Raw genomic sequence first — 19,006 nt, forward strand, 5'->3', positions numbered from 1 at the left:
GCAGCAAAAAAAGACTATCGCCCAGCTCGTCCTGTCCCACAGGGGTCAGACGTGGCCCCAGGGCACCAGCCCCCTTAGGAGAAGCTCAGGGCCGCCGTCCGGACCAGGCCTTCGGAAAGTTCGCGCGCTGGCCCCAGCGGGTCCCCGGGCCGCAGCCGCTCGGGGCGGGGAGGGGCACGGGAGGCGGCCCGGCGGGCGCGCGAGAGGAAGGTGCCTTCGGGAACACGCGCAAGGGCGGGGATTCGCGCTGCCAATGAGGCCCGGGTGTGGGCCGAGCGAGGCGGGGGGGACGGGCTGCAGCGCAGCCCGTGCTGTGGCAGCTGCGGGAGGCAAGCTTTGGAGCCGGAGGAGAAGCAGCCGCGTTGCGCCGAGCCGGCCGCGCCCCGAGGCCCGGCCCTGGGGTTGGGGAGCCGCCCCGGAGAGCTGGAAACTTTCCCGGCAGGTAATTCTCGCTGCCCGGGCGCCGCCGAGGACCTCGCTGCGTCCGGCGAAGGGCCGGCTGCCCTGGTGCAGAGTGGAGAAGAGGGTCCCGGGACGGAGAGGGCGATGCGGACGGTGGGAAGGAGTGTGGGAAAGTTTCTGGAGCGCCCCCTCCTCCGCCGGGCACACCCGGGAGCTTTCCAGGGATAGGCACAGACATGTCGGGCCTTAGTCTCGAAGCCTCTGGGGAGTCCGCGCCTTCTGTGAGCCGTTTCCTGCGCGCTGGCCACGGCGGAGCTGGGAAAGGGGGAGCCGGGAACACGCGGAAGCGCGCGAGTTTCGGGACCACCACCCCGCGGCCCGCCTGCCCGTCCCTTTCCCGCCGGCTTTGAGCCCCGGGCTTGGCAGGGGCCTGGGCTGCGCCTGGTGCCTGGGCGGGGGAGGGGGCGCGGCGCGCCTGGCACCGCGGGGTCTTGAGTGTGGGGTGCGCGCGTCGCGAAGTTACCAAACTTAAACCGGGGTGGTGGTGGGGGATCAGATTGCTCCTCTCCAGGCTGAAAGTCTATTGCTTCACGACCTGCGATTCGCGTTATCTCTGCTCTTTTCTGTAATGGGGGTGGGGGTGGGTTAGAATTAGACTTGGAGGGGTTTTAAATGGGTAGAACTGAGAAAGATGAAGATGTGGTGAGTCTCCTTGTTCTTAGATGCAGAGTGGTCACGGGGCGGGGGTGGGTGGGGGCTCTTCAGGACGCCTGTTTCTTCCTGGAGGACTTCGGGTCCGGAGCGCAGCGCTAGGGTGTGAGGGACTCCCCGCTTTGGCGCAGTGACTTTCCGGAACGGCTGGCCGGGAAGGAAGTCCGAGGCACTGTGAGGCGTGTTTGCAGATGGGAATGTCTCTGGTCTGACATTCTTAAAGCTTACTGGACTTATTGTGCACGGCTCCAGGAGGAAACGCTGCGGTGACCAGGTAAAGGCCGGGGCCAGGGGCGAGGGGCGGAGGACGCCGCCCGGCGAGCGTCCTGTGGTCCCAGCCCCCTCGGCCCACTCTCGCAGCCCCAGAAATAGCGTCGTCCGCGGTAAAGGAAGCTGAATCTTAACGTGACATAGACTCAAACTGGCGCAGGAAGGAAGCTCCTGGTTAAGAGCTTTTGAGGAAAGGGCTCAGGACTGCTGAGGTCGCTAACTCTGGAAATGCCAGACGCACCAGACTGCAGAAGTTAAATGTGTTTGGAGGGGGTGGGGTGGGAGAGGAAAGGAGAAACCTGGTTAGTTGGCGCAGAGGTTTGGTGTTTCTGTAGTTGAAGTGAACGAAGTCTGCATCTCTGCTTCATCAGATCCAGTACTCTCTTCGTTTTCCTTCCTGGGTCATCTTTATTCCTGCCAGGTTGGCAGGCCTGGGTCGGGGGAGGGGAAGGAGAAGAAAGCAGTTGGGAAGCTTCTGTGGCCAATCTGGAGGTATTTCAGATCTGCTGCTAGGAAGATTCCTGGATTTTAACAGCTGCCTCTTGATTGCTGGGAATGAAGGAATTTATGAGCGGCTGTGAGGTATACATTATGGTACTTGAATGTTTTCCTCGTCTAAGCTACTTAAAGATCTCACAGGGGATTTTCACTCCAGTATGCTAGATTCTCCAAAGTTTCTGTGAGTCCGAACGCTTGGTGGGTGTCAATCGAAAAGCATCATAAGTATGCCCTTGTGGTTTTAAGACGAAAAGTATGCAGGAATAAAGGAGGATGTAGGATATCTTAAGGACTGCATCTCAAGTTGTTTTTTGTCACCTGCCAAGTGAACAGCCCAGCTTTTGAACTGTTGTTATGACACTAAGGCATGGGAAATAGTGTCATCGATTTTAATGGCAGCAGGACTGTCCAGAAATAAATTTGAGATCACTTTTCATGACCCTGTCTTGCAGTTCTTGTGCCACAAACTTTTGTTGGAACTTGGAAGCACTGGTTTTCCTGCTTTCTTGGTTTAACCACCAAAATGTCTAAATTATCATAATTCATGTTCATGGTAGAGCTAAAACATAACTGATTTGTAGTCAGCCTTTTCTGCTTCCCATAACAGCCAAAAGAACATTTTGTCTCTTCTCACACAATTTAGTGAGTTTTTGATACTGGGCGATTGAGGGCACATTTATAGAGACAATGGAATTGTCTTGATTAAATTGTCCATTTTTAGGCAGCCTCTCTTCTGAGCTGCTGATTAATTTTTTTTTTTTTTTTCTGATTAATACTTAATCTCCTAGGGAACGTTTAAAGCAGTATCCCTGGGCTAGTAGAGCTGTAATCCATATTATAATGAGTACTGCCAGCATAGCTGGAGGTTAATTTTATGTTGATGTTTCCACCAAACATTACTAACCCAATTGTAAAGATTTTGTTGCTGTTAGATTGAAAGGAAGGTTGAGAAACTCATGGCTAAATGACTGCTTTTATTTTTTCTGATGGAACGTTTGGAAGTTTGGTTTAACTTGTAAGTTACTGGAATTAAATTTACAAAATGGAAATAAAGCAGAGGGTAATATATTTGTGTTAGAGTATACATATATTTGTTATATGTATTTGTTGCATATATATTTGTGTTAGTGCGTAGAATAGCTTTGTTCTGAACTTATTTTTAAAATTTTTCCTATTCGTGACCATTAATTTTTTCAAAATACTGGGTTTCAGTGCCTATGTTTTGATCATATTCAATTTCCCTATTACCTTTCCTTTCAGTACAATCCTTTCTCCCTAATTCCCTTCCTTTTATCTAATAATAGTCTCCCTACTATTTTTATCTCATCCTTTTTATAGTCCACATATTAGGGACAGCATGTGATGTTTGTCTTTCTGAGCTGTCTTTAAATGCATATTTCATTGCATGCATCCTCAGCTTGCAAAAGATCCCTGCATAGGGATCTTAAGCCTTTCTGGGCCTTGGCGTTCTCTCCTTTGTCATACCTGAAATGGAATTACCTTTCCACCCTAAAGTTCTATGACTCCAAGAGTTTGAGAAATGTAGGGTTTGTAAAGGGCTTTGTTACATATTTTATCCTTGAACCCTCAGTTGAGTAAACCAGGGCCTGGGAAGTTAGATCAGTTTGCCCAGTATCATCTATGAATAGTGGATCTGAACTTGTTCTTGGGTCTTCTGACTCTGCCTGCTCCTTCCCCATATCTCTGTTCATGGAAGTCACCTGTGAATTGGCTAAAACCTGACAAACAGACTAATGTTAATATGTGGCAGTTTCTCATAGTATTTCATTTATGAGTTATTTTGGTTTCATCTAGGGTTAATGCCTGTGCTTTGATGTTGTGGATTAAAAACAGCTCACTAATAATGGTAATAAAACTTTCTCCCTAGGAGAGTTTCAGAAAGTCACATACCTCCAACTAATCATTTATTTATTTTCAACTTTTTTATTAAGTAGGGTTCGGCAACTGATGTGATTTATAATCCAGATGTGTAACCCCGACAGCATTCTTAAAGAAATCACTTCTCAAATCTTTTCAAATATAAGAAATGAACATATCACCATCTTGGTATCTTTCAGTCTAATTACAAAGCCTAGATCAATATCACTTTTTTGGTGTTATCATTCTTGGGCTCCTTCTGCTGTTGACTGGTAAATTGGATTTTACACCATTTTCCATGCTAAGTAAATCCTTTCATTTTCATTGTCTCTAAATGTTTGTGCTCTGTCCTGCTTGCTTATTTGGGAGCACTCACGAAGTGTAGCTTAGGCACTCGGTCTGGAAGCTGGTCTGAATTTTTTCCTCCCCTCCTCTCTTTCTTTTTGGTTGAGCTGGAGGATCAAACCCAGAGCCTCACACATGTTAATCATGTGTTCTACCATTGAGCTACATTCCCCAGCCCTTTAGATTTTCTTTAATGGCTTCAAAAATGAAATGATGTGCTAAGCTAGAGGATCTTTTACATCTGAGCAACTTGTCTATCAGGCTTTTAAAATTGATTCTCTGAAGAATGTCTTTTCAAAGCAATGGGGTTTAAACCTCAAAAAGAGGATGTGTCAATTAGTACCCATTGACAGACTGTGAAGGATGTATTTTTAATCTGAAATTGCTACCATTTCCTTGGGAAGTGGGAGCAGAAGACAGCATCATGAGGCAGTATTTGCTAGTGAAGTTGGGAGACTATTACCAGTGTATCAGAAGGGGATAAGAGTAGCAAGGAGGAAGAATTGAATTTTTATCAAGGGAATGGATTTTTAAATGGTAAGAAGACTTTCAGGAGATGTTCTCTTGTGGAGAGTAAAAGGGGTTTTCCTGGTTTGGTATGGCCATGTTGCTGATGTTATAGTAGGTGTTGTCTTTAGGGGCTGTTGGGTGTAATTAAGGAGAATGTTCTGGAAAGAAGAATACCATAGGCAGGAATATCCAGGATAAGAGAAGTGTTAGAGAGGTATCATATAGTCCCTGGATTTTAGCACAGATTTTGTCACTAACATGAGGAATTTATTAGTAAAAATCTTGCAGCCACCAGTTGTAGATAGATATGAACCCAGCATGTTCAGCCATCTAGGCTACAGTCATTGAGTCAGCCCTTCCTGCTCTGCTCAGCACAATTAGGGTTACACATCTACCACACACAGTGGCTTATTTGCATGGGGACTGAGGTGGTCTCTTAAGAAATACTTGGCTTGACCTTTTCATGCAAAAGTCACACTCAGGTGAATGGGACCCTTACTACATGCATATTTGAAGAACTATGATAAATAGTATACATGTGAGGGTGCATACAATGAATGTACTTGGGCCTTGTAGAGTTTATACAGTACTTAATATGCTTTTCTTCCATCACATCATACATGTGCTTCTGGTGCATATTCTTCTTTGGCACTGTTTTATTAGTTGTTTAATAAATTGATTGCTGTGTGACCATAACTTATTTAACAATCCATTTTGACTTCTAGGTATATTTGGAAAGAAATCTCTCTTAGACCTTCAGATCCTTTTGGCTCAGATGTGATTTGCTCATCATTAAATTATCATGGCCCAGCAGTGTTCAGCGCATAGGGGTACCTGGTTTCTGGCAGCTCCAAAACCATATATCATCAAAAAACTGCCTCTTTGCTTTTAGTTCCAATTTGGGCAAACCCTGGAGAGAACCCATTATTGGTCTAGTGCCAGCCAAAGAGTTACAGTTGGCAGTCCTCATTAGACCCATAAGATGCAACTGTGGGGTGAATAAGTAGCCCACAAAGAAGGAGATTATTGTTGATGGAAGAAGGAGGAAGTGGATAAAAAAAGAGAACTGGTCAGGGGCAAGGGAACTGTAAACAAAGAGAACTGGTCAGCGCCTGCCTCACAAGCACAAGGTCCCGAGTTCAATCCCTGGTACCAAAAAAAAAAGAAGAACTGGTCAGTAAAGTATATATTTGCAAAAATGGTGTTGCTGGTCATAACAACATCCCAACATGCCAAGGGGTATAAACATATTAAATGTTCTTGTGATATATGTATACACCATAGTCTCAAAAGTAGTAGAAATGTCCATATTCTGTAGTTGCTGTGTATGTAGGCACTTGTGTTAGGGGGTATTGGATTACAGTACTGCTAAAAACTTAGAGTTGGTCATTATTCTCATGTAGCCCATTATACTCCTCACTGCCATGATTTGCTCTAAATTACTTGAGATTAGTAACATCAATTATTAATGTTTATTGAGTGCTAACGTGGAACTAGATGTGTGAATTTAAAAAGAAATCTGTGGAATGAAACAGTACAGTCTTCTCTTTCCCTGTTCTATTTACATATGGATGATTGGTTGCCCATTTTGAGTGGACCACAGTATTCGGTGTCTGGCTTCCCTTGTCTCTTGTGGCTTTATCTAACAACTGCTTATTTCCTTGGGATTCAGAAAATGGATCTGGTCTCAGCTAGTTGGTTCTTCTGCCTGTGTCTGGGCTCACTCTTGGCTCTGGTGGTTACATAATTCATTAGGGGGCCATTGCTTTAATAATTTACATTACTTGCTGCCACAGTTCTGCTTTTGATTAGTTTTCCATTACCTGTGTTCTTAAGGTAAGCTGGGGTGTGTCCCCAGATCCAAGTAGCGAACCTTGATTAAGCCAAGAAATTTTAGTAATACTATAGCTCTTGCTAATGACTGGTTAATGAATAAGTATATAACAACTGTTGAGTCCTGCCATATTTGGAACATAAGGTAGTCAGCACAAGGGAACAGAGAACAAAGTCCAAAGACTGAAGTTGTCTAGATCATAATGACTTTCTTAGCTAAATTGTCCAGCCCTAGAACCACTGTGAAAAAATGTTTTCATTATACACTGAATCATCCAGTATGACAAGAAAGAAAATATTAGAACTATGTTCAGAAAAAAGATTTCATATGTATAGGCTGATCCTAGTTGGTTATCTGATGGCCTCTTGTCTCTTAGATTATGTCAAGTCACTTGAGAGAAGAGTGGCCATTTTATAACCTGGTCCAGTTGGTAGCGCTACTCTCATTTTTTTTTTGTTGCCTTGGGTGAAATGTGTTCAATTTTAAAGGGTTTATGGGTTACATTATCTAGTTCTAATTAAACTGATCCCCACAAAATGGGCAAGTGGTTTAAAATGGTTCTTGCAAAGAAAGTGCAAAGTAATGTTGATAACATGCTGCTGGCATATGTATACTGATAAGAGTATACAGGAGCAGGGAAACATCTTGTTATAAGATTAGAAAATGAGATTTAAATAAAATTTTACAGGAAGTTGGCACAAAAATTACATATGGAGGTCTGGGGATTTGGCTCAGTGGTCCCGCTGCTTGCTTTGCAAGCACAAGGTCCTGAGTTTGATCCCCAGTACAAAAAAAACCCCCCAAAAACAAAAATTATGTATGGATTTGTATTATAAATAAAAATAAACTAGCCCAGGTGTGGTGTTGTATGCCTAATCCCAGCACTCTGGGAGACTGAGGCAGGAGGATGGCAAGTTTGAGCCCAGCCTGTGTAAGTCAGTTACTATAAGACCCTGTCTCAAAATAATTAAATTTAAAAAAGAAGAGTAGGAGACTTAGCTTACTGTAAAGGCCTGGGTTCAATCCCTAGCACCACTAAAGAGAAAAAAAGAAAGAAAGAAAGAGAAAAAAGAAAGAGAAAGAAAGAATAAAAGTACTGTTTGAATCTCATCCTTTAAAAAGTTTAAAGGAGGTTTTATAATGTACACACATGCAATTTATAACTGATCTTTTAATTGTACATAAATTATATTCCTTTTACAGCATATTTGGAGTACATGTTTATTTTACTGATAGGGCTGTATGATCAAAAAAGTTTTGAATCTCAGTCACTTATAGTCAGACTTGTTTACTTGCAGCTGAAAGCACCATAGCTGATACAAGGACAGATATGAGCAGTGGCTACCTCCATTTATCTTTAGCTGGCAAAGGTACCTGACTTTCAGTTTTGTCTCTAATGTACCCCCCACCTTGAAATTTTCATCATCCTTCAAGTCCTAGTTCTAATAAATACTGCTTTCTCATGAACATTATCCTGGTTTTTCCCTTTCACATTTCAGTGGTTCTTTCTTTTTAATCCTCTTAGCACATTGCTTATATATTTATTATGCCCCCCCCGCCCCGCAGTGGATCAAACTCAAGGCCTTTTCACTGAGTGACATCCCTGGCCCTTTTTTTGGAGACAGAGTTTCATTAAGTTGCTAGTTCCCCAGGCAAGGCTTGAATTTGTGTTCCTCTGACCTCAGCCTCCCAGAATACTAGAATTACAGGTGTGTACCTCTATGCACAGTTCTGTTTTTGCCTATTATTATTATTATTTGCATTTTATAATGATTAAAGTGAGACAGGGCCCTTACCATCAAGAAGCTTACAACCTATCAGTAAAGCAAGTTTTTATCACTTGTTTTCCCTTTGGGAGAAAGAGAGACCAGCAGAGAATCCACACTTGCTAAACCACTCCCTGCCAGTTACTGTGATGGTTCTCCAGCCTGCAGCCCTTGGTAACCTTAGGAAAGCAGAGAGCGCTGTGTACAGGTTAAGAATCCCACCCAAGTCAAGGTACTCACAAGGCCAAGGAGCTTATGAGGCCATGGCAAGAAGATCCAGGATTCACACCTGAAGGATTGCTATTCCAAAGTAATCTTTAAAATTTTTTAAAATAGTTGAAAAAGAAAGGTTGAATATATTTAGGGTGTATAATACTATAATTTTATATGTGTATGCGTTATATGAGGTTCCAGCAATCAAATTAGTTAACATATTCATCACTACTCATGCTGTACCTTAGACCCCCAGAACTTGTTCATGTTATAACAGAAATTATGTATCTGTGGACCAACATTTCCCAACTTTTTCAGTTCCCCATACCCTGGTAACCACCATTCCATTCTGCATCTTTGAGTTTGATTTTTTAAAAAATGACTTTACATACAAGTGAGATCATGGTGTTATTGTTTTTCTGTGTCTGGCTTATTTCACTTACTTAACACAGTAGCATCTAGGTTCATTCATGATGTTAAAAATGACAGGATTTCCTTCTTTTTATGGCTACATATTCCACTGTATATATGTGTTCAATTTTTTAATTCATTTATCTGGCCATGGACATTTAGGTTGATTTCATATTTCGGCTATTGAAAATAGAGCTACAATGAACATGGGAGTGTGGATAACTCTTCAAGATACTGATTTTATTTCCTTTGGATATATATCTAGAAGTAGAATTACTGGATCATGTGGTAGTTCTACTTTTAATTTTTTGAGGAAATTCCATATTATTTTCGATAACTGCTGTATTATTTTATATTCCCACCAGCAGTGTACAAGGGTTCCACTTTCTCCATACCCTGACCAATACTTGTTATCTCTCATTTTTTTGATAACAGGCATTCTAGCATGTGTGAGGTGGTATAGCATTGTGGTTGTGATTTGCCAAAGCTGTTTTGCCTATACTGACGCATACTGACAGTTACATATTGGACTTCTTTCTTCTGGGAACACTGACAAAGGGTAACAATGGGAAGCTCATGGCATGGTGGTGCGAAAACATTATTGGACCATCCTAGGTGGATTCAAGGGGTTGAAAGTAGGTTCTTCTCTTGCTGAGTAACAGGAAGGCACTGGAGGGTGAGATATATGAAGATCTAAATGCCCGTGAATAGTTAACTGTCTGCAAGTACCACCAAGCTCAATCAAGGGGGATATTCCCTGTGGTACTGGCTTGATAATCCCTGTTGGGAATGATGGTCTGTATGCTGCTCAGGTGAACTGAGTTATCTCTGTTGGTCTTTCTTCCAGGAAAAGGATAATTGAGGGTCATGGGCCATTTGGGTTTCAAGTTGAACTGTGTTAGAAACTGTGTGCTGCCATCATGGAAAACAGCTATCACTCTTTATAGAGTTTTGAGTGTCAAATGAAAGAATGTGCGTGGAAATGTTCTGAATGTTATAAATTGCCTCCTACAGACAAGGGAGAAAACAAATTTGAGCATTTCCTTCCAGCGGTGACTTTTAGTTTATATTTCTTTGTCAGTAATTTTTTTCTTTTGGGTGCATTTCCAATGATTTTTATAGTGTTGGGGCTTTTAAATAGAAGAATACATTTTTTTCTCAAGTGTACTACAGATAATAGTTGAAAGCTGCTATAAAAGTTATCCATGAAGTAAATATAATTTGTGATAGGGTGAATGTACTGTAATCCACTTAATCAGCCCCCAGGGATCCATTTTTAAGAGTAAGATCACTTCTGGTGCATGAAGATGGAAATCTGGAGGCTTTGAGATAAATTATAGAAAATCTTTATAAATACTACCTGAAAGACTTCCAAAGATTTTTGATCTCAGGATTTTTTTTTTTTCCATTTTCTTTTTTTCTTTTTGAGGCAGGGTCTTGCTATATAGTTCAGGCTGGCCTTAAACTCACTATGTAGCCCAGGCTGACCTCAAACTCACGGCAAACCTCCTGCCTCAGCCTTCTGAGTGCTGGGATACAGGCATGCACCATCACAACCCGCCAGGAGTTTTAAAAATTATTATTGTCACTCTCAAGACAGTAACTTATTTTGAGGAGTCTTTGGAGAGGGATTGGGATTAGAATGCCTTTGAAATATCTCAGCATAGTTTTCAAAGTGAAATGTAGGTATGATTTGACAGTTTGGATAAATTTGAAATCTATTCCTTTGTAGATTTAGAAGAAATGGATTTGAATAAGAAAAATTTAACCACAGTTGAGGGGAAGTTTATAGTGGGATTTCATATTATGAAAAAAGACCAACAGAAATTAAAACATTAACTTAAAGAGTGAACATAATTATTTATAGACTCGAGCACAGAAACAGCGAATGGCTTCTAAATTGAAAATAGACACAGTTTTGAAATTCATATCTGATTCTTGAATCTTGAATGTGACTTAAGAGAGCCTTATCTTAGGATGATTCATGTAGGTAAAGGAGCAATTCTCAAAGTAGTTTCCATGGGAAAAGGATTCTCCGAAAATTAATGCATACAAGAGAATAAAGGTCTTATAGTCCATAAGTGGAAAATTCTGGGTTAGCAAAAGTAAATGAGGTATTTTTGTCTTTAACTGGAGGATTTTTGATCACCCAGAGATCTAGTGTTCATTCTGGAACCTCCATGAAGAAAATAGAATAGCCAGTATTTCTCAAGCACATGGTACTGCAGAGATTATTTTTTGCAAAGTATCTTTTGGTCAGAGAGCAGTTGTCAAATTGTTTTATTAGTGAAGTACTTTAAAGCAAATTCCAGACATCATGTAATTTTGCCTGACAAACTTTATAGCCTGAGATTTCGTTCTTTTTTTTTTTGGTACCAGGGATTGAACTGAAGACCTTGCGCTTGTAAGATAGGCCGGGCGCACTGAGCTAAATCCCTAGCCCAAGCCTGACATTTTCAAGGACTAAAAAGAAAAAAATCACCTCCTTATCACATAAAATTGCCCTCCCCCCCGGAGTCAGGGCCTTTGTGATGAACCACATCCCCAGACCATTTTCATTTTTTATTTTGAGACTGAGTCTTGCTAAGTCTCTGAGTTGCCCAGGCTGGGCTGGAACTTGCTTGCTGTCTTGCCTCAGCCTGCCAGAGTGCTGGGATTACAGGTGTGTACCACCATGTCTGGCTACAATAATTTAATATTATCTGATAGTCCCTTAAATGTCATTTGTTATCATTCCTGCTTTTTGGTACCAAGATAATCGAGGTTCACGTGCTGCACTGTGGGTTGTTGTTGCTTGTCCTTTTAGATATGTACAGAAATACTATTTTACCACCTCCCTTCCTCCTCCTCACGTTTGGAAAAGAACTTGCAGGATGTCCCATGTTATGAAATTTGTTCCTTGAAGTGTTGTTTACCCTTTCCCTCTGTCCCTTGTATTTCCTGGGAACTAGAGAGCAGGCTTAAAGGCATGATTGGATTTAGGTTAAATATTTTTGATAGAAATTGATCCAGGACTATCCTTTTTTCACCTCTGATTTGGGAATAGGCATGTAGGTTCAGCAATTCATAAGATGTAGCACCCCCCGTCCCCTCAAAGAAGTGAGTAGGGGCTTAGAGTTTTTTGGAAATTAGCTTTATTAGTTCATCAAGGGAATGCAAGTTGAATTTATTCCAGGTGTGGTTAGAAAGTATTCTGCTTAGTTGGCCTATTTAAATGGATATAAGTTTTCAGTATATTGAATCTTAAGACTATAAACCATGTGTCTCTTGAGGTAAGTGGCTTGGGTATTAAACATATTTGGTGGTTGAATTTCATTCAGAATGACAGGGTATTTGAGTTGTAATGGTACAATACTATTCTATAAAGACTCTTTTAGGCACAATAATTTAAGAATGTGCATTAATTTTACCTCTACTCAATAAATTTTAAACAAAATTCTTTTTTGATAAATGCATATGCTAATCTAAGCACATAAACTTTAGGACAGCCTCAGGGTAGTAATTTTATATATACATTGTCTTGGAAACTCAGACATTTATATAAAGGCCCCTATCATTGCTGACTTTGCTAACTTAATTTGCTATGTAAGTTTTTTCCCTTGATAGCTTTCCAAGTGCTTGTTGTATGTCTGGGAAAAATTAAACTTAAAGGAATTTTGTGTGTATTAATGAAGAATAGCTTATTATATATTAAGTAGCTTTACATGATGAATGGTAGCTATCATAAGCTATTCCCAGCACATTCTTATATTTAATTCCTTAGCTGGCAGGAACACCATTTTATACATTAAAATTTGCCTGTTGTGAATAATAAGGTGCTTTGGACAGAGTCAGTATTTTGTTTAACTATAGTAGTACACTAAAAATACACACATATATACTTTTTTTTCTCTTGCTTTTCCTTGTTTGAGATTGGGCCTCACTGTGTTGTCCAGGCTGACCTGGAACTCCTGGGCATAAGTGATCCTCCTGCTTAAGCATCCTAAGTGCTGAGACTATAAGGCTACAAGTGTGTACCTCCTGGTTTCTCCTCCTCTTTTAAAATACAAATATGTAACGTATGGAAAAATGAGCATGAGCCTTTTTTTTTTAAACAGTGCTGGGAATTGAGCCCCAGGCCTGGCATATGCTAGGCAAGTCCTCTACCATTAAGCTGTACCCCCAGCCTTAAGAGCCGGATCTTTGAAGCTGAGCCTTGGTTTTTAGTTTGGATCTGGCAGCTTACTTGGCCTGTTTCTGTATCTGTAAAATGAAAGCAATAATTCCTATTTCCTGGACTTTTTAGCCAAGAACAAAGGTGAGGGCCTTGTAAACCTCTTACCACCAAGTTTAGCTTATTGGTGCCCAAGACAGATCCTTTGCTCCATTCTCTTTCCCCTGCTGTATTTTAAATACAGCGTAGCAACTTAGTGAGATCCTGTCTCAGAAAAGAAAAAAAAAATCCAACTTTCTGGATCAGTTGTTGAACTGAAGTTTTTATTTATTCTGGTTGTTTTAAGAATTGTTAATTTTGGGCTGGGGATTTAGCTCAGTGGTTCCCCTGCCCTGCCTCAAAAGTGCAAGGTCCCGAGTTTGATCCCCAGTACCAAAAAAAAACAAACAAAAAACTGTTAATTTTAAGGTACTTGTTACGAGGTCCAAATAAAATCTTGGTTTCAAGTAATCTGTGTAAGTTGGTTGCTTACATTAAAACAGTGAGATGGGCTGGGGATTTGGCTCAGTGGTTCAGGCTCCTGCCTCAAGCGCAAGGTCCCGAGTTCGATCCCCGGTACAAAAAAAACCCAGTGAGATGCCTACACAAAATGCTTTGGACAAACTGGTAAGACAGTTTTAGATAATAACTTAGTAGAGAAGAAAGTGGAGGATAAAAAGGGCATTTTATTACTGGCACAAGAATATTGCTAACAAACTATGGTTTTTATGAAAATAGTACTTAAAAAAAATCTACTTCCTGAGACTTTGAGAACATGAGAAGTTCCTCAGACTTTATTGTTTTTGAGTGTTGTTTTAGAATAATAAACTCTGTTATTTGTTATTTGTTTTAGATGGAGCAAATGTGCATATTTACTTATGAACATTATTGTCACCAGCCAGGAAAGTAGGCATCCCTAGAGAGGTTCTGAATTAGGGGGTGGATCCTCACTGATATTGTGCCTTTTTAAAAACCCGTGCAGGGCTGGCGATGTAGCTCAGGGGTAGAGCACTTGCCTAGCATGTATGAGGCTCTGGGTTCAAACCCTACCACTGCCCCCACCAAAATAAAAAAAAGTACCACATGAAGGCAAAATTACTAGTTTTCTTATTGCTGAGACACAATATGTGGTACCCACAGTTTAAAGGAGGAGAGGTTATTTTGGCTCACAGTTTTCAGAGGATTCACCACATGGTTGGTTGACTTTAAGGCAAAAACAGCATGGAGAAGGGTATTGGAGAAGAAAGGGGCTCACCTCATGGTAGCCAAGAAGCAGAGAAAGAGGGAGAAGCCCACAGAAGGTATACCCTTCTTGGTCATGCCTCCAGTGACCCACCTTCAACCAAGTCTCAACTCCTCACACATGAAGCACTGGGGGGACATTCTAAATCTAAACCATAACAAGGGTAAGTGTTCTAAGTGTTGAGCAGGAGATCTCAAGGAACAATGTGGTGCCTGCTTGGACACTTACGGGCTTTGAATTCTTAGCATTTGTGGGTAAGTGAAGAAGTATTCTCTTCTCTCAGTTGTCTGAAAGTCTAAGGGCATTTAGCTTTGGATTTGGCTTGCACAAGGGAACTTCTCAGTAAGGTACAGTCACACTGCTTCCTGCCAATGTAGTACCCGTTCTCTGAGAATGAGCTTGATTCTCTCAGGACTCTCCAGTCCAGCAGCACTTGAGCTTTTTATACTTTTTCTTTATTATTATAGTTTTGTTGATCTCTTCCTTTCTGAATTCTTTTAAACAAGAAGCATCTCTCCAGCTGTCCAACTTCACATACCAAACGTCAAGTTAGGGGAATCAAAGAGCATGATTTCCCTCTCCATCATGGAAAGAAAGGTGTCATTTCTGGAAGATGATGATTGAGATCTAATCCAGTGAAATTCATAAAGTTATTACCTTCACAGGGTTTTTTTGCTTTCTTTATTAAGAACAGCCTTAGCCATCAAAGAATATAATATCCTTTTGGGTTTTCAGAGGTCAGAAGTTACCATGAAGGTGTTAACTGTTTGACAAATTAGAAACTACATTTGTCAAAAATGTGGTTGAGGCCTTCCATTAATTTTCCTGGAAAATACTGCTTGAGGGCTATCTTTGTGGTCTTTGGAATTTGAGGCCCAGTCCTGTGTCTCAGTCTGAGGAGACAAGTACACTCATGGTACTGATGGAAGGTGTTAGGGAGACAGGAGTGCAGCAGAGAGAGGAAAAACGAGAAGCTGGTGGCATGGGGCAAGCTTCAGGGAGCAGGGAGGAGGTAAAGGATGCGCAGGAGTTGTCCAGGAGGGAAAGAGGGGGCAGAGTCTTTTAGGGGAAAGAGGGAGAACAGTGAGCAGAGGCGAGGAGGCATGAAAATACAATTCGTGTTTGTGGCTTTTTGCTAGAACAGACGATGCCTGGCATTTGGGTACAGTGGTGGCGAGAAGTGAACCAGATTGCGAAAGCCTTGCATGCCAAACTGAGAAGTATGGACTTGATCCTGTGAGCAAGTGATAGCTGTCAAAGGCTTTTCAGCTGGAAGGTGATGTAATCAGATCTATGTGTTGGAGCAGAGCTTTGTCAGTGATGTGGAGGAAAGACTGGTGTGGGGACAGATGGGCTGCAGGGCTCTCTTAGGAGGCTTTTGAAGTAGGTCAGGTGAGAATTGATGTTTGAGGCCTGAGTTAGTGGAAGGCAGAGAACTAATGCCAGTTGAATACCGTTTAGTATGCATTTAAGGTGGATTAGCTCATGGGATCTTCACAGAAAACTTTCAGAGGATGCTATTGTTGTCCTCATTTCATACATTTGAGCCCTCATTTGGGCTCAAAGTAAACTGGCTCAGATAGGATTTGAACCCAAGATGACTGCCCTGTGCCACTGTACTTTTAGAACAGTGTCAAAGAACAAATTTTAAATGAGTTGTGTTTTCAAGGTCTAGTAACTCACTTTTATTAAAGACTCATGAACAGGGGAGCATCCAGTCTGGAAGAGAAGAGCTCTGCCTCTCATCTTTTGTAAGGTAGCCTGTACAGGAACAAGAAAACAGCATAATACAAAAGGCAAACTGGTTAATGTCAGGTTACTTTCCTTGTATGTGTTGAAGTAGAGGGAACGTCCTTACCATGCCCACTCAGGTTGACTGGACTCCTTTGATTGGTTACTGTGAGTCTTGTTTTTTGGAAAACTGTCCTGTTTTGGAATATTTTTTTTTAGACAGGGTCTTGCTATGTAGTCCAGGCTGGCCTTGAACTCTTTATGTATCCCAGGCTAGCCTCAAACTTGTGGCAATCATCCTGCCTTAGGCTCCTGAGTGCTGGGATTATAAGCATGCAGCACCATGCTCAGCCTGTTTTGGAATTTGGCTATCCTTTCTCTTCTGATCTATTGAAAGGTCACATCATACAGTAAACAGTATGGGTTTCATGTTGGTGATGTGGATTGAACTCGGGTCTGTTTCTTTGCCAGTACCATGCTGTTTTTATCACAGTGGCTTTGTAGTACAGTTTCAAGTTGGGAATTGTGATACCCCCTGCCATGACTCTGTTTCCTAGAATTGCTTTTGCTATTCTAGGTCTCTTCTGGTTCCAGATGAACTTTTGGATTGTTTTCTCTAGTTCTGTGAAATATGCTGTTGGGATTTCAGTTGGGTTTCATTGAATCTGTATAGCAGTTTTGGAAGTATGGCCATTTTCACTGTATTGGTTCTTCCCACCCAGGAACAGGGGATGTCTTTCCATTTTCTTATATCCTCTTCGATCTCTGTTTTCAGAGTGCTGTAGTTCTCAATGTAGAGGTCTTTTGCTTCCTTCATTAGATTGATTCCTAAATATTTCATTTTTTGGGATGTTATTGTGAAAGGGATTGTTTCCCTAATTTTTCATTCAGTGAGTCTGTTATTTGTGTACAAGAAGGCTATTGATTTTTGAGTGTTGACCTTGTATCCAGCTACTCTACTGAATCTGTCAGTTAAGTCTAGAAGTCTTTTGGCAGGCTTTTTTGGGTCTTCTATGTAGAGTATCATATTACCAGCAAATAATGACAGTTTAACTTCTAACTTTCCTATTTTTATTCCTTTTATTTCATTCTCTTGTCTAATTGCTGTGGCTAATGTTTCCAAGACTATATTGAACAGGAGTGGTGATAGTGGACAGCCTTGTCCCTGATTTTAGCGTGAAGGTTTTCAGTTTTTGACCATCTAGAATGACTTTGGCTGTTGATTTTTCATAGATATCCTTTATCAAGTTGAAATAAAGACCATGTATTCCAATTTTCTGCAGGGTTTTTATCATGAATGGGTGCTGAATTTTTTCGAATGCTTTTTCTGCATCTATTGAGATGATCATATGGTTTTTGTCCTTGACTATTAATATAGTATATTACAGTTATTGATTCATGTATGTTGAACCATCCTGCATCCCTGGGATAAATCTGACTTGGTCAGGGTGTATGATCTTCTTGATGACCCTCTGTATTCTGTTTGCCAGTATCTTATTGAGGATTTTTGCATCTGTTCATTAGGGAGATTGGCCTGTAGTTCTCTTTTTGGGTTGGGTCTTTCCCTGGTTTTGGAATCAAAGCAATACTTGCTTGCAGGAATGAAGTTGGAAGTATTGCTTCTCTTTCAATTTCATTGAAAAGTTTAAAGAGTAGTGGCAATAGTTCTTCTTTAAATGTTTTGTAGAATTCAGCAGTGAAGCCATCAGGACCTGGGCTTTTCTTTGTTGGTAGATTTTTAATTACGTTTTCAATTTCACTGATTGTAATTGGGGTGTTTAGAATTTTTATGTCTTTTTTGTTCTGCTATGGTAATTGATATGTACCTAGAAATCTGTCCATTTCTTCTGTGTTTTCCATTCTATTAGAGTACAGTTTCTCGAAATAGGTATTGATGATCCTCTGGATTTCTGCTGGATCTGTTGTGACTTCACCTTTTTCGTTCCTAATTGCATATACCTGAGCCTTTTCTTTCCTTTTTTTGACAAGGTTGGCTAAGGGTTTATCGATTTTATTTATTCTTTTGAAAAACCAACTCTTGGCTTCATTGATTTTTTTGTATCGTTCTCTTAGTCTCCATTGCATTGATTTCTGCTCTGATCTTTATAATTTCCTCCCTTGTACGAGCTTTGGGCTTGTCTTGCTCTACTTTTTCTTGGAGCTTAAGATTCAGCATTATGTTGTTTATTTGAGCTTGCTCCGTTTTCCTAGTGTGGGCATTCACTGCTATGAATTTCCCTGGTAGAACTGCTTTCACTGTGTCCCACAGCTTCCTGTATGTTGTATTGGTATTATCATTTATTTGTAAAAACTGTCTACTTTCTTCTTTAAATTCTTCTGTGACTCATTGGTTGTTCAGGAGGGTGCTACTCAATTTCCATGTGCTTGTGAAGTTCTTGTGGTTTCTTATGCTATTGATCTGCAGTTTAATTGCGCTATGGTCTGATAATATACACAGGAAAACTTCAGTTCTTTTGGATGTAGTTAAACATGTTTTATGAGCTAGTATGTGGTATATTTTGGAGAAGGACCCATGTGCAGCTGACAAGAATGTGTATTCTGGTTTTGTGGGGTGGAAAAACTCTGTATGCGTCTATTAAGTCCATTTATTGAAAAGCTTGGTTCAGTTCTAGTATTTCATTGCTGATTTTATGTCTAGATGATCTGTCTGTTTGTGACAGTGGGGTATTGAGGTCCCCCACTACAATTGTATTAGTGCTTATTTGGTTTTTCATGTCCCCTAAAACTTGTTTTATATAGTTGGGGGGATTAGTATTTGGTGCATATATATTTATGATTGTCATCTCTTCCTCTTGGATTGTTCCCTTTAGCAGGATGTAGTGATCTTCTTTGTCTCTCTTAATTAGTTTTGATTTGAAATCTACTTTGTCTGCAAATAAGATTGCTACCCCTGCTTTTTTCTGGGCTCCTATTGCATGGAGAACTTTTTCCATCCTTTTACTTTCAGTCTCTGAGTTTCCTTTTGAAGTAGGTATGTTTCT

General features: G+C 40.9%; 1 protein-coding gene across 12 annotated transcripts in view; it reads left to right on the forward strand.

The window, feature by feature from the left end:
* Window positions 1–273: 273 nt before the first annotated feature.
* Tanc1 (tetratricopeptide repeat, ankyrin repeat and coiled-coil containing 1) overlaps window positions 274–19,006 on the forward strand; it is a 250,878-nt gene continuing 232,145 nt past the window's right edge. For 5 of the 12 annotated variants that reach the window (XM_004835897.3, XM_021265939.2, XM_087199193.1 and 2 more), the window contains exon 1: window positions 274–442. The gene's annotated coding sequence lies outside the window, so the exon portion shown is untranslated. Of the gene's footprint in view, window positions 443–1,170; window positions 1,388–19,006 lie in introns of those variants that run through there. The other 7 variants (XM_004835896.3, XM_021265973.2, XM_087199234.1 and 4 more) reach the window with 3 other exon arrangements.

The sequence above is a fragment of the Heterocephalus glaber genome, unplaced genomic scaffold (assembly GCF_053883595.1).
Source record: "Heterocephalus glaber isolate CG9 unplaced genomic scaffold, H.glaber_assembly_v1.0 deba00000347, whole genome shotgun sequence".
NCBI lineage: Eukaryota > Metazoa > Chordata > Mammalia > Rodentia > Bathyergidae > Heterocephalus > Heterocephalus glaber.